The sequence below is a fragment of the Nycticebus coucang genome, chromosome 15, assembly GCF_027406575.1.
Source record: "Nycticebus coucang isolate mNycCou1 chromosome 15, mNycCou1.pri, whole genome shotgun sequence".
In the NCBI taxonomy this organism is placed as follows: Eukaryota; Metazoa; Chordata; class Mammalia; order Primates; family Lorisidae; genus Nycticebus; species Nycticebus coucang.
Genome location: NC_069794.1, coordinates 92,608,108 through 92,620,501, shown reverse-complemented (window position 1 = coordinate 92,620,501; position 12,394 = coordinate 92,608,108). Strand labels below are relative to the sequence as shown.

Here is a 12,394-nt window from a genome sequence, read left to right as displayed (position 1 = left end):
TGAAGCCCACTTGGCCATGGTAGATTATTATTTATTTTGGTGTGCTATTGAATTCGGTTTATTAGTATTTTGTTGAAGTTTTTGTATATGCACACCATGGAATACTATTCAACCATTAAAAAATGGAGACTTTACATCCTTTGTATTAACCTGGATCAAAGTAGAACACATTATTCTTAGTAAAGTATCATAAGAATGGAGAAGCATGAATCCTATGTACTCAGTTTTGATGAGAGGGCAATTAATGATAATTAATGACAAGGTGGGGAAAAGGGAAAGCAGAGAGAGAAAGAAGGAGGGAGGGGGGTGGTGTCTTGGTGTGTGCCACACCTTTTAGGGGCAAGACATGATTGTAAGAGGGACTTTACCTAACAAGTACAATCAGTGTAACCTGGTTTCTTGTACCCTCAGTGAATCCCCAACAATAAAAAAAAAAAATACAAGGATTGTCATTACTTAATGGTAAAAGAAGCAATTCAAAAAGAAGACAACAATACTAAATATTTATGCACTTAACACAGAAGCAACCTAATTCACAAAGGAAACTACTAGTTCTAAGCAAAGAGATAGCAAGCATTGTAATAGATGGGGACCTCAGTACCTCACTGACAACCTGGAAAAATCATCTAAGCAGAAAATAAAGAAACACTGGACTTAAATGGGACCTAGAACAAATGTGACTAATAGACATTTGCAGAAAAATTTACCCTAAAACTACTGAATGTACATTCTTCTCAGTAGCACTTGGAGCATTCTCTAAGACTTATCATATTTTAGGCCACAAAAGATGGCTAAAAGAATTCAAATGAATAGAAATCATCTCGTGTATCTTTTTAGGCTATAGTGGGATATACTAGAGATCAACTCCAAAAGAAACACCCAATTCTTTACAAAGTCATGGAAATTAAACATCTGCTGGCAAATGACTATTGGATCAATACTAAAATTAAGATGGAAATCAAAAGCTTCCTTGAACTGAATGACAAAGGGGACACAAGCTATGAGTCTATGGGATTCAGCAAAGGCTGTCCTCAGGGTCAAATTCACACCCTTAAATACCGACATCAAAAAGCCAGAAAGTTGGGTAGCGCCTATGACTCAAAGGGATAGGGGTGGTGGGTTCAAACCCAGCCCTGGCCAAAAACTGCAAAAAAAAAAAAAAAAAAAAAAAAAAGCCAGAAAGTTCCCAAATTAGCAATCTAATGACAGACATAGCTGACCAGAAAAGGAACAACAAACCAAACCTAAAGCCAGAAGAAAAGAAATAACTAAGGTCGAGGTAGAGCTAAAAGAAATTGAAAACAGGAAAATAATATAAAAGAAATGAAAGAAAAACTTGGTTTTTGGAAAAGGTAAAATGAATTTATAGGTCTCTTGCTAAATTAACAAAGAATAGATGAAAAAAGACCCAAGTAAGCTTATCAGAAATGGAAGGGCTGGGGGTGGTGGCTCATGCCTGTAATCCCAGCACCCTAGGAGGCCAAGGTGGGTGGGTTGTTTGACCTCAGGAGCTTGAGATCAGTGTGAGAAAGAGTGAGACCCCATCTCTACTAAACAGAAAAACTAGCTGGGCATGGTAACACATGGCTGTGGTACCAGCTACATGGGAGGCTGAGACAAGAGGATCACTTGAACCTAGGAGTGTGACGTTGCTGTGAGCTATGAAGCCTCAGTTCATTCAATGATTCATTCAATCCTTGCTCTATTGATTCACTTGTACACTCATGTCATGTATCTATTCATTCATTCATTGCTCTGTTGGTTCACTTGTACACTCATGTCATGTATCTATTCATTCATTCATTGCTCTGTCGATTCACTTGTACACTCACATCATGTATCTATTCATTCATTCATTGCTCTATTGATTCACTTGTACACTCATGTCATTTCATGTATCTATTCATTCATTCATTGCTCTGTTGATTCACTTGTACACTCATGTCACGTATCTATTCATTCATTCATTGCTCTGTCGATTCACTTGTACACTCATGTCACATATCTATTCATTCATTCATTGCTCTGTCGATTCACTTGTACACTCATGTCATGTATCTATTCATTCATTCATTGCTCTGTCGATTCACTTGTACACTCATGTCACGTATCTATTCATTCATTCATTGCTCTGTCGATTCACTTGTACACTCATGTCATGTATCTATTCATTCATTCATTGCTCTGTCGATTCACTTGTACACTCACGTCATGTATCCATTCATTCATTGCTCTGTCGATTCACTTGTACACTCACATCATGTATCTATTCATTCATTCATTGCTCTGTCGATTCACTTGTACACTCACGTCATGTATCTATTCATTCATTCATTGCTCTGTTGGTTCACTTGTACACTCATGTCATTTCATGTATCTATTCATTCATTCATTAATCTGTTGGTTCACTTGTACACTCATGTCATTTCATGTATCTATTCATTCATTCATTGCTCTGTTGATTCACTTGTACACTCATGTCATGTATCTATTCATTCATTCATTGCTCTGTTGATTCACTTGTACACTCAAGTCATGTATCTATTCATTCATTCATTGCTCTGTCGATTCACTTGTACACTCACATCATGTATCTATTCATTCATTGCTCTGTCGATTCACTTGTACACTCACGTCATGTAGCTATTCATTCATTCATTGCTCTGTCGATTCACTTGTACACTCATATCATGTATCTATTCATTCATTCATTGCTCTGTTGATTCATTTGTACACTCATGTCATGTAGCTATTCATTCATTCATTGCTCTGTTGATTCACTTGTACACTCATGTATCCATTCATTCATTGCTGTTGATTCACTTGTACACTCATGTCATGTATCTATTCATTCATTCATTGCTCTGTTGGTTCATTTGTACACTCATGTCATGTATCTATTCATTCATTCATTGCTCTGTTGATTCACTTGTACACTCAAGTCATGTATCTATTCATTCATTCATTGCTCTGTCGATTCACTTGTACACTCACATCATGTATCTATTCATTCATTCATTGCTCTGTCGATTCACTTGTACACTCACGTCATGTATCTATTCATTCATTCATTGCTGTCGATTCACTTGTACACTCATATCATGTATCTATTCATTCATTCATTGCTCTGTTGATTCATTTGTACACTCATGTCATGTAGCTATTCATTCATTCATTGCTCTGTTGATTCACTTGTACACTCATGTATCCATTCATTCATTGCTGTTGATTCACTTGTACACTCATGTCATGTATCTATTCATTCATTCATTGCTCTGTTGGTTCATTTGTACACTCATGTCATGTATCTATTCATTCATTCATTGCTCTGTTGATTCACTTGTACACTCATGTCATGTATCTATTCATTCATTCATTGCTCTGTCGATTCACTTGTACACTCACGTCATGTATCTATTCATTCATTCATTGCTCTGTTGATTCACTTGTACACTCATGTCATGTATCTATTCATTCATTCATTGCTCTGTCGATTCACTTGTACACTCACGTCATGTATCTATTCATTCATTCATTGCTCTGTTGATTCACTTGTACACTCATGTCACGTATCTATTCATTCATTCATTGCTCTGTCGATTCACTTGTACACTCACGTCATGTATCTATTCATTCATTCATTGCTATGTTGATTCACTTGTACACTCATGTCATGTATCCTTTTCTTTCTTCTCCCTCTAGAAGGTAAGTGGAATGAAGGCCAGGATTTTATCTATTGTGTACATTACTGTATTCCCAAAAGTTTGAAGAGTGGCATAAAATGGGTACTCAAAGATATCATGGAATGGGTGGAGGAATAAAAATTAGCATCTACAGGCTATAATAAACTCAAGAAGAACAGCTAATTTTGTGCAGGAATACAGTTAATGTTGTACGTAGAATGAAGTGTGCTTCAGGCAGGAATTTTGGGAGAAGACACTCCAATGAGACTAAGAAAGAGCCACCAGAGAAAATGATAACAGTGATGATGACAATTATAATTATCATTGTGGATTATGTTTTATCAAATATTATGTGTAAAGAATTTTATATTCATCATTACTTTTAATCTTTAAAAGAACCCTAGGTAGCAAAGACCATAATTATCTCCTCTGCCTTGCAGATAAGAAAATTGAAATTTGGGGATGGTGGTTATATAGAATGTTCCTAAAGCTGAAAGTGATTAGTAATTCAACTAATACCTATGGCTGAACACACTATCATCCAGAGAAAAGTGAGTCATGAATGTCAGGAACAGTCAGTTTCAAAGGAGACAAAGACATACATTGTCAATTGAGAATGGAAAATACAATTGCTGAACAAAACTGATGTAAAATTTATATGTAATTAAGATTAATGTGGCCCATTAGCCATATTTTAATGACTAAACATTTTACTTAAATGTCATTTAATAGGTTTGATAAAATTCAGCTATGAATCCTCTGGTCTGTGACCTTCTTGTTGTTGTAAGATTTTTTTTTTTTTATTGGCTGCTTCAATCTCCTTGCTCATTATTGATCTGTTCAGAAATTCTGTTTCTTCCTGATTGAGTCCTGGAGAGTTGGGTGTGTCCAGTAATTGGTCCATTTCCTCTACATTTCTGAGTACATGTTCAGAGATAATAGTTGATATTTTGTATTTCTGTGGCATCAGTTGTAATATCTCCTTTTCCATTTATTTTTAATAATTTTTTGTTGTTTGTTTGTTTGAGACAGAGACTCACTCTGAGTCTCTGAGATACATAAAATCCTGGCCTTCATTCCACTTACCTTCTAGAGGGAGAAGAAAGAAAAGGATACATGACATGAGTGTTACAAGGGAATCGACAGAGCAATGAATGAACGAATAGATACATGACATGAGTGTACAAGTGAATCAACAGAGCAATGAATGAATGAATAGATACATGACATGAGTGTACAAGTGAATCAACAGAGCAATGAAGGAATGAATGTCAAATTTTAAAAGCCATAGAGAAAAATACAGTGAAGAGGAAACTAAGAATACCAAAGACAAGAAGAGATTGCTATTCCATATACGCTGAATAGGATGTCTTACCGATATATGGACTTTGGCTGGAAGACTGAAGAGGGTGAGGGACCAGCTAAGCTAAAATGTAAAGACAGAGCATTCCTGGAAGAGGGAACATCAAGTGCAAATGTCCTGAGGTATGATTTTGCTTTGGGGTTGGCCAATTTCATAGGAATATAGTCTGTGAGTATAAAAGTGGTAAAACACAACATTTTAAAGCAGCAGGCAAGATAGTGATGCATTTAAACATTTTTAAGGACTCTGGCTCTTATTTCTAGAGAGATGAACAGGCATTGGAGCACAGCAAAGAGATGTTGCTACACTTTTAACAGGACCACTATGATGGCTGTCAAACTAGTGGGAATTATTGTAGTAATCAAGACAAAAATTCCAGGTGATTGAGAGAAATCACCCTGGTGAGTTTGAGAAGTGGTCCCACGTTGGACATGTTATTACAATGACACCAACACAATGTGCTCAAAGACTGAATATCTGATGTAAAAATTAAAATCAGAAAGGGAGGCTCGGTGCCTGTAGCACAATGGTTACAGAACCTGCCACATGCGCTGGGGCTGGTGGGTTTGAATCCAGCCCAGGCCTGCTAAACAACAATGACAACTGTGTAACAACAACAACAAAATAGCCAGGTGTTGTGGTGGGCACTTGTAGTCCCTGCTACTTGGGAGGCTGAGGCAAGAGAATCACTTAAGCCCAGGAGTTTGAGGTTGTTGTGAGCTATGATACCACAGGACTCTACAGAGGGCTACATAGTGAGACTCTGTCTCGATAAATAAAATAAAATAAAATGAAATAAAATAAATCAGAAAGGGAGATCAAGGACATCCCAGCCTGGACAGATGGGGCAGCAGCTTCCTGAGACCACTCACTCTGAGAGGAGAGGTTTGGGGACACAGGGAAGAGTAATATCGGTTTTTGCATGTTAAATTCTACACAGTGTTAAAAATCTGAATACGAACATTTGACTGTCATCAGCATAAAAATAGTACGTCCAGCCTGAATGTCACTTAGCAAGTGAGAAGGGAATATAGATAGAAAAAGAAGTTAGAGATTTGGACGTCAGAATTTAGAAGCAGAGAAAATGAGGAAGGAGCAGTAAAAGCTACTGAGGAAGCAGACAGGAAAATAGGAAGGAAACAAGGAAAATGTGAAATCCTGGAGCACTTAGGCACATGCTGAGGTCGGTGGTAGGGATGGTGGGGGAAGCATCATTTTTCTCATGATTGATTCTATTTTCTTAGTAAAATAGAAAACAAGGGTATCACCTGAGAAAGGGGAGGAGAGATTTGTGGACTTGATGGGTGCTGGAGGAAAGAGAGAAAAAATAAACTACTAGTGTCGGAAGGTGGGAGAGCATCTGGACGCTGGAAATAAGAATGAAGGCCAGCTTTAAAAGCAAGCCTTAGGGTTTAGTGTAGGCTAAACATCTACCTACTCTAAGCTTTATAGAGTGTCCGTGTGAAAACAAACTCCCAGCCCTTGCAGGAGATTCAGTGTTCACTGACGTTTTAAATGGATTACAAATTATCTTTTTAATCATGTGGAATCAGTTAATATTTAACACGTATTTATCCCCAATAGATTTAAAGTCTTTTAAACATCATTGCGATGCTTTATACAATATTTGAATTAAAATGCACAGTAATTTAATCACCACTTGCATTTTCAGAGTATATATTAATACATTAATATACTTCCATTCTGAACACATGAAGGAATGAGCATATAAATATGAATACTTTTTCCATTGGTTTTCCCTTTCACTATACATTACTACATGATTTTTCCAAGAAGATTCAGTTCCCATGTAAAAGAGTATTAACTCTCCTATACTGATGGTGTATGAAAAATTTAAAAAATGCTTAGTTGCCTTCGTATCTTCTAAATATTTGTCATTCAGTGTTAAATAGAATTATTTCGTTCAATTTTGTCATATATTTTGTAAATTATAATTTTCAGGTATTTTTAATTTTATGATTTTATTTTAAATACAAGAGGGAGACACTATTAAATTATTACAAAGATAATTTAGTTTGGAGTAAAATGAATCTTTCAGCATTTAAAAAATCATACCTAGGCTAATCTTAAATTTGTCCTTTTTATATGTATTTTTCTTCATTAGATTTTTTAAAATGTTCTGCACATGAATTCATGTAGATTTATACTAATGACGTAAGTTGATAAAATTATGTCAAGTCTGATGACTGGAGGTTCCACCGAAGGCCTCAGGAAGTCAAATATATCTTAGTTCATGTTAAATTTAAACAAAAATTATCAAGCTTACCTATAATTTTCAAGTGGCTTGAGACTCCCAGAATTGTGGTAAACATAGGGTAAGATTATCCTCTAAATGGGATGGACCAGGAAGCTCGGGAAAATGCCTTTAATCCTCAGATCTTAGCCCACGCTTACGGAAGAACACCCGAAACATAGAGAAGGCAGGGTACAGAAAATGAGGTGTCGGTGATCTAACAGGCAAGAGACTGGTGCACCTTGTACCTGACAGTTCAACTTCTTTTTTTTTTTTTTTTTTTTTGTTCAAATCCTTACTCTACTATTTCTTGTTATTTTTTTACTAAGTCTTTTGTACAGAGATCATAAATACATTTATGCCAATTTCAGTGTGTTGATTATTTGTACAAATTGGAGTGCTTACATCGTAGTAATCAGCATAGCTTTCATGTCATTTACTCCATTACAGCATTAGGACATTTGTGTTCTACATGTGATAGAACCAACTTGTACTTGCCATGTGCCCCATAGTTGTGGTCCCCCTACCATCCCCTTCTATCCCTCCTGTCCCTTCCCCATCCCTCGCCCTCCTCTTCCCTCCTTCATCATAGACTTAAATCTGTGCTAAATGCAGAGAATTCGATCAGATTTTCTTGGTCACAGCATCCACTAAGCAGAGAAGATAAAAAAAAACTTCACATGTTCCTTTGGGGGCAGAGAGCTCTTCCCCAGAATTAAGTCGACGACACATCCCGGTGATGAAACCTGCTGCTCCACTCTGCTTACGGTGAGAACCAGAACGGTCCAGGAATGAGAAGCAGCAGAGTTAGCAGAGACACACGCAGGGCAGGAGGGCTGGCGGCCTGGCTACCGTGCTTGGCTACAGGTGGACCTGTGCTTGGACTTGAGGAGAGACAGCCGAGGAGGCCGGTGATCTTGGCTCATCCACTGACTGGCCACGTGGCCCTGAGCACATCACTGGCCAGCCCTGCTTCTGCCTGTCTCCTCACGGGGCCCAGACCCTAAATAGGATGAAATTGCTTAAACAGTGTTGGAGTGACTTATAAGTGTGTAAGGAAGAGAAAGTAAGCTTCCTCTTAGCATAGTAAAAATGAGGATACAGAAAACTATTGCAATTTTGGTTTTTAATTTTTTTTGAGATGGAGTCTCACTATGTCACTCTCTTAGAGGGCTGTGGCATCACAGCTCACAGCAGCCTCAAACTCTCGGTCTTAAGCGATTCTCTTGCTTCAGCCTCCCAAGCAGCTGGGACTCCAGGCACCCACCACAACAGCTGGCTATTTTTTTTTTGTTGTTGTTGTTATAGTTGTTATTGTTGTTTAGCAGGCCGAGGCGGGGTTTGAACCCGCCATCCCCAGTGTATGTGGCTGGCGTCCTAACCACTGAGTTACGGGCACCGAGCCATGGTTTTAAATTTTTATTAGTAATGAGAAATTAAATTTAAGAACATCAAATAACATTTTAGATTTATGAATAGTAAAGGAACTGGCCTGTTGAGTGAGTATAAAATTCCTATATGTTACGTTCTTTTCATTGATGACAGCAATAGTATGGTTTAAAGATTTTTGAAGAAACAACTCTGTTTTATGCCTAATCTACCAATATACTTGGCAATTACTTTCACATCTATTGCCTTTCGTTTTTCTGGTGTGCTGAAACATTAGGGCCCTTGAGACACCACTGAGTATCCTATTACAAAAGCTATATGTCCAATTTAGCAAAGATTTTTTAAAATGTCAAAAACAAAAAAGAAAAAAATAAAATTCACCCTAAAATCTACTGCCTAGAGATATACATTTAGCACATATAAACATATGTATTATATATTTTACATAGATTTTTGAAGTACATCTTATATATTTCAAACAAATACATGGGAATGGAAATATTGCAATTTCTTTGAAGAAGATTGCATGTTTTATGTGGGACTGAGACTGACTTTTCAAGGTGTGAAAGCTACCTCAGAATGTTACTGTCCACTTATAACCCCAGCAGCATCATAACTCAGAGGGGAAGTTGCAAATATATATATATATATTCCCAGATAATTTCTTAATGAAAGTATTAATCTTGTTTTTATTCTGAAAAGGACCTAAGTCAGAACTGTTAACCTTAACTAAAGCATAAAGCCTAAATTAAACCGAAAGTCCCGTGATGTCTGACTTTATGTTGCCAGATTGTCCTTGGCCTGATTTTATTTTTGTGAATGATAATGAGGTTGGTTTAATCTGCCACATCTGTCCACTACCTACCCACCTGTGAAACCAGCACTTAACACCCAGGCTGTCCACCGAATAAAACACAGAATAACACTGAAGACACTAAGAGTTGGTGAGGAGTGTAATTTCTGTCTAGTGAGTAGATTGACACTCATGAGTTTGGGAAGAAATTGAACCCACAAACACCTTCACAGTACAATGGACTGAAAAATGGTTTCATTTTAAAAGACCCAAATGCAAAGTCAACAGCTAATAAAGATTTATATTTATATGTAAGTAATTACAAAAGGGAACAAATTAAAGTGAGGAAAGGTCCATTAAGAAGAAATAACTAAGTAAATGAGGATTAATAATATGATCTATCAATATCACATGACGTATTGATTGGTAAGCAACTCAGGAAGAGTGAGACCTCAAATATAAGTTGTCAGGGTTAAAAATACACCTGTAAAACTAAGGAGTGCTACCAAAATAAGTTGTTTTTTTAAAAACTTCTTCTGAGATTGCACAAAAATAACTGAAAAACACTTGAAAAATTCTGGGAATTGACAGTGTGAAGCTAATGAACAGAGACACACAGTTTGTCACCGTGCAATGGGGCTGTCTAGGCAAGAAGCAGCAGAAGCTTTAGGCACCCTTACTCCTCCTTATATAAAGGCGAATTCATTTTTCCACAACTGGAAAATATATAGCAGGGAGTTTTGACTTGATGTGGAGAAAAGCACATGTAAAGGGGAAGAAGAGGGTTTGTTTCCTCCTTCATCAAACGCAAAGATTCTAAAGCACCAGCACATTCGACCTTTACCTGCTTTGTGCTTTTTGTATAAGATTTGCAATAAATAGAATATTTCAGCATTAGCCGTTTTGCTGGACAATTATGAAAAGAGAAACTGTAAAACAATGATCATGGTGTTCATAAATTTCCTTTTTGCTTTTTAAATTTTTCTAATAGGAATTGGGTGAACTATTATACCAAGGATTCATTTATACCACTTAATAGAAGTATAAAAAAATGCACAAATTTCATAGAAACTTGTAATGTTATAATGATTCACTTTCCTCATATCTATAAACGATGATGGTTCCAGGAGGGGTCAGTGGTTCGAGGGCTGCAGAAGTGAGGGTCATATCAAAATGCTTATTAGTTCTCTGTGACTTCAAGGATAGACATGGACACTCTGCTTTTTGGTTGAGAGAATCAGGCAGATTAGGCTGGGATGAAATAGCCCATGGCACAGTAAAAGGAAATTCCAACTAAAACAGGTGCTTCTGGAACCAATGATTTAATGCACTCTACCCCCAAGTCAGACATTAAACTTAGGCTTAAAAAACCAAATGGAACACACTTGATGTGTTCTCTACTAAGGCTGGTAATTTCAGGGAAGGCCAGGAGAATCTAAGGCTCCTTAGCTGATAAAGAGTTAATGATATGCAAGAGAAACACAAATTAGCAATATTTAACATATATTTAATTTATCCCATAGAAATTTTTTAAGTTTAAGCATTTTATTGATCGAGCTAATAGTTACATGCATAACAAAAATATTTCATATTCATTCCATGCAGGAGAAAGATTATATCACATTACTCTGGAAACAAATAGTCATACACTATGCATACTAATATATTACATTTCCTCTGACCATTTCATAGTTTTCCTTTATGTATTTTTGCAGTCCTTACAGAAACACCATCATACTGGTCTCTACCTTCTTTTATTGATGTTAGGTTTTTTTATATCAGCTTTGTTTCTAAATGACACACACATATGCACACACCTTCATGATAAAAGTAATAAAAAATGAAGCTACTTTTCTTAAATTATCGATGATTCTTATATTCAACATTTATTGATACGTGCCATATATCAGGAACACAGTTAGGTTTATACAGGAGGAAAGGGAACCAACACTTACTGAAGAGGTGAGGGTTCCTTATACAGGTCACAGGGTATTAAAGTCGCCATTTCCGCAGCTCCCAGGTGCAGTAGCTCTGAGACTGCAGAGTTCACAGGCCTGGGACTCCTGATTTAGGGTCTCTCGTCCACATCAAGAGTATAAAGGATGGACACAGTAGGTAGGGGTTCATTCATGAGGGGGATTTTTTTGGTAGACAACTGAAATTGGACCAGAAGCCACCTGTGTTCCCAAGGGGAAGTCAGAGGTCACTGTCCTCCCAGGCACCTCAGACCCAGCATGGGGTCCACTGCCTTCCAGAAAGCTCGAATGGCAATTAGTGTTCTCCATGCTTGATATGACTGGGCTCTTTCCCCAATCCTCTCACTCCCTTTGCTCTACTTCCCAAATCTCTCTCTCTCTCTCTCTTTCTGAGAGATGATCATGGTGGTCATAATTCTTTTTTGCTTTTTAAAATTTTCTAGTAGGAATTGGGTGAACTATCATGCAAAAGATGCATTTATACCACTTAATAAAAGTATAGAAAAATGGACAAATTTCACAGAAACTTGTGATGTTATAATGCTTCACTTTCCTCGTATCCATAAATGATGATGGTTCCAGGAAGGAATCTTTGAGATAGAGAGTGGTAGTACACTGAAGTAAAGCATAAACTTGGAATGGGGCTGCTATGCTTATTACCTAAGAGTCTAAGAGTGAGGGGAAAGTACGTCCAAACAGGGCTTAGATAAGACAACTCCAATAAATAGATTGTAAAGAGAGGATAAGAAGAGGAAGGGCATGGTTGAAGTGTAACTGGAAGTCCAGTCTCTGCCAGCACAGATTTATGTATCAGTAGGATGCATACACATTCACATTCACATTCACATGTATGTGCTTATATGTGTGTATATGTGTGTGTGCACCTTCTGGTGTTGTGAAGCTGACAGAGTGAAGCAAAGTGAAACATACCTCCCA

At 37.2% G+C, this 12,394-nt stretch overlaps 1 protein-coding gene across 1 annotated transcript in view; it reads right to left on the bottom strand.

Moving 5' to 3' along the window:
• The window catches only part of TRPC4 (transient receptor potential cation channel subfamily C member 4), a 250,889-nt gene that overhangs the window by 132,089 nt on the left and 106,406 nt on the right, over positions 1 to 12,394 (bottom strand). The window lies entirely within an intron of this gene.